Here is a 4,296-nt window from a genome sequence, read left to right as displayed (position 1 = left end):
GTAAGACTTGTAAAGTACCGGTAAAACAGAAAGAACAGTAAGACTTGAGTTGGGCCCAAAGGTTTACTACTCCAGCAGCAACTTCAACAGATCAACTAAGAAACAACAAACCTCAGCTCACAGCATCTGATTCAATTCAATTCAATTTAAATAGCACCAAGTCACAACAGAAGTCGTCTCAGGGCACTGAACAAAACCATTCACATACATTATACTGTAAATGCCAATTAGTAAAAGTGAAGGAAGGAAGCCACTTGATATTAACAATGGGTCAGCTTTGTTTTTAGTTTATGACATACAGTAAGATGATTTTTGTTTCTGATTTTTTTTTATCCTTTTTCTTTTTCACTGACAGTGAGAACTCTGCACTAAATGTTTCTTTGGCAAATACAATGTCTGAAAGGTAAGAGATGTTATCAACTGAGTATTACATTTTTAGTTATGACAATACATTAAAGAGTTTAGATTTTCTTCTCCAGTGATGGTATCACTTTCACACAGTTGTGTTTGAATCACAGCACACATGCAGGTTGACAGTGACGCTGAACCCATTGAACCTGCTCTGTCAGGGACACTGCTCATCCAGCAGAGGGGGCAGCGCTATGAAGATGAATGTGCACCTGAGGTCCACATGCATAAACAGTTTTTAAAATGTACACATTTCAAATTGCACAAGTAGGAAAATTCTGCACGGTCAAATTGTCAATCGTGCACAAATGAAATGAAAAGCTGGGACATCTGAACCTTACCAGATTTACTGAGTTATTAGGAAAATACACATTTTGAACTTGGCACTGAAGCTCCATCCATCCATCCGTTATCTTAACCCGCTTCTTCCCTTTTGTGTCATGGGGGTCACTGGTGCCCATGTCCAGAAGGCACTGTGCGAGAGGCGGGGACACCCTGGACAGGTGTCCAGTCCATCACAGGGACACGAGAGACAAATGAGACAAACAACCATTCACTCTCTCTCTCACCTAGGGACAATTTAGAGTTACCAATCAGCCTAACATGCATGTTTTTGGTCTGTGGGAGGAAACTGGAGTACCCGGAGAAAACCCACGCATGCACGGAGAGAACATGCAAACTTCACCCAGAAAGGGCCCCGGCCTGGATTTGAACCGGAGCGACCTGCTCGCTAAGAGGTGACAGCTCTACCAACTGCACCACCGTGCTGCTGCACAGCAGCTCATGATCCCTATAATAAAACACATTTGCTTTGGTTCATGTTACTGGATTCCAACAACATTACATTTGAGGACTGTACAGCTGAAACCTAAAATTCAATTCAATTCAAAAATACTTTATTAATCCCAAAGAGAAATTATTTGTTGTTGTAACTCGTTATCATCATTTCATTAAGAGAAGTCACAGATACCGATGGCTGTAGATAGGAAGGACCCCTGCAAAGGTCCATCCCACAGTGAACCCCAAGAAACTGGCTGCAGATGCCGTCCGATCTGTCCACCCAGACTCTGCTGGCCTCTCGGTTCCCCCGGGCTGTAGGACCGCCTGAATGCCGGGCAGAACTCCTCCCAGAGCGATGGCCACTCCTCCCAGCAGTCTGCCGAGCTCCTCATCACTGCGGACAGCCGAGCGCAGGCGGCGAGGGTTGACCCCGTCCCTCCGCCGCTACAAGCCGCGTCCCCCGCCAGCTCCAGGATCCCAGCGGTCAGACACCCGAGCACAGCCGACAGGCAGACAAGAGCGCGCCCACAGAACATCCCCCTCAACTCACCAGAGACCTGGGGCCACAGTCGAGACACTACCCAAGCCCTCGAGATGCCAATCAGCCGCTGCCGGTTGCAGAAAACTGCCTTGTTACCATGGTTACGAACCACAACAAATGACCAAAACTTTAAAAAGCCCCAGTAAAAATCATTCCTGCCGCACAGCACCCGAAACCTGAGGAAACAACCATCCAAAAAACGCGCTCCACATCCATTTTGAGGGTTGAAGTTCAAATGTACAGTCCACACAAAAAATACCAGAATACGTGCTGTATGTACTGCTCAAACTTGTGGTATGTTTGTGGATCTTATTGCACACATACAAATCTCCCACCTCTTTATAGTTTCCTTTTTGACGCTGTCATTTTCTAATTTTTTTAAATGAAATCTCTCCCTTCTGTTTGGATCGTCAGTCCCACAGATGAAGCTCGTCAGCTTAAAGCCTTTGGATGATGAGGGATGAGGATTAAACTGGAGAAATGGGCCTAGCTTTGATGAAAGGCAGGTGGCATCATGTTTGTGCCAGAGGATTAAATACACGTAAATAAATCTCAGTCAACTTTTTCACCATTTTCAAAGCAGATACATCATTTTAAAATCTGACAAACATTTTCCGTGATGCAGGCCTACATGAAACGAAGTCTGCACTAACACTGATGTGATCCTTCACATCGACTACTGTATACTAATATTATAATTATTACAGGTCTCTCTTGTAAATGAGTCCTCGAGGCTCAACGAGACTAACCTGTATAAATAAAGGTTGAATTGAATTAAATCAAGTCTGCAATAACTGATCCTGCACATCAAACACAGGATTACACCACGAGGACGCAACTAAAGTGCATTGATTAAAAAAACAGCGATAATTGGATTTTGTGAAAATATGATATTTAATTTGTGGGTCCCTTGAATGAAATGTCTGAAATATGATGAGTGGGTCATCCTAAAAACATGACAGGATTGAGCAAAACGTGTTGTAAGCAGAACATGACGGAATGGTACAGAACTATAATGAGCTGTGATTTATTGCAGTTCAAACAGTTCTTTATTAGAAAGATGCTGCACCCAATAAAATGATGACAACAGTTGATCAATCAGAGTATAGATCTTGTGCAATCAGTCAGAACTGGACAAAACCACGGCTCTGTAAGAAAACGCCACAACAGAAGCTGTCCTAATGTAACAGTGTGAACGCTGAGTCAGCAATCACACTTCTGACTTTCTTCTGTCCGGGTTTTGGAGTCTAACTACTTTTGCAAACTTTGTGCTTTTTTCATTATTCATATAAAAATGTTCACGGAATGGATGCTATGTCTTTTGTATTTTGTAACTTTTATGCTTTTCAAAATATGTAACTTTATTTACAAATGAATTCCCCATAGAAATAAATACATGGAGATGTCAGGTTCGAGAGATCAGACCCATGCAGAGCAACATGAGGAGCTCAGAAATTAAAAGATTTAATAAAATGAGACTAAACAAAAGGCTGGAGTGGCAGAAAAAAGTACAAAACAACAAAACTCAACGAGTCAAGGAAGCAACGCAGCTGGTTTTGTAGTGCGCAATGATCAACTGAGAGACTAAATGGACTGGGCTGATGAGGACAAAGGAGGCAGGATATGATAACAGAGACCAGGTCCAGGTGGGCGTGGCAGGACTGAGGAGCAGATGCTGCTGAAAACACTGCAAAACAAGGAAAATACAGAAAGAAACAACCAAAAACACTAATCATGACATCTCTTCAGTTCTTTTGAAAATATGAAATCTGCTTCAGCTAACTGGATCTATTTTTATTTTTATATGCAACTGTTTGGTTTAGGCTGCCCTTTTGCCACATTTAGCTTTTAGCTACCATTTAGCTACCTTATCAACTATTCTTTTTTGCTTTGTTTAGCTTTTAGCTACAGTTTTACTGATTTTAGCTGATCATTCGACACTGTTACATACAGTTTGGCTATTAGCTTCTCCAGTGTAGATTTTAGCTACTGTTTATATAATGTTGATTGTGTTAGTGTGTTTTATTAATGTTAGCATCTGTTTTGCTACGTTTAGTCAATTAATATGTTTTTCAAATTTTGACTTTTATTAAGCTCATTTTACAAACATTTAGTTGATGCCCAAAAAAGTTCAGTCTGGTCCTCTGGACATTCAAAAAAACAAAAAACAAAACAAAGCAAAAAAATACAGAAACGTTTCGTCTCTCATCCAAGAGACTTCCTCAGTCTGAGGTGCTGTATTCAGCTCAGTCTCTTAAATAGCACCTTCTCAGAGTGGATCAACCAGTTTGCTGCTGACAACCAGAACCAGCTGATCACATGCTCAAGAAGGACCATCAGCCTAACAATGGATCATTAGCACCTGATGGCTGTTTACTGTTCACAGAGGGCTGAGTGATACTAGCAATCACAGCATTGTAAGAGGGGGACAGTTGAACCCGGAGGCCTCCACCCCTGTTTAATGATGGACGATTTCTTTTCACAAAGATGGCCTCCTTTACTCCTCTCTCAAACCATCGTTCCTCTCTGTCCAGGATGTGAACATCTTCATCCCTGAAAGAGTGACC

At 42.0% G+C, this 4,296-nt stretch overlaps 1 protein-coding gene across 1 annotated transcript in view; it reads right to left on the bottom strand.

Annotated features, from left to right (window-relative positions):
* LOC119424006 (arf-GAP with dual PH domain-containing protein 1) overlaps nt 1-4,296 on the bottom strand; it is a 29,868-nt gene that overhangs the window by 13,026 nt on the left and 12,546 nt on the right. The gene's annotated exons all lie outside the window — the stretch shown is intronic.

Source organism: Nematolebias whitei, chromosome 17, assembly GCF_014905685.2.
Source record: "Nematolebias whitei isolate Nwh7 chromosome 17, NemWhi1, whole genome shotgun sequence".
NCBI classification, from domain to species: Eukaryota; Metazoa; Chordata; class Actinopteri; order Cyprinodontiformes; family Rivulidae; genus Nematolebias; species Nematolebias whitei.
Note: the sequence above shows the minus strand (reverse complement) of the source record. Positions and strands in the feature narration are given on the sequence as shown.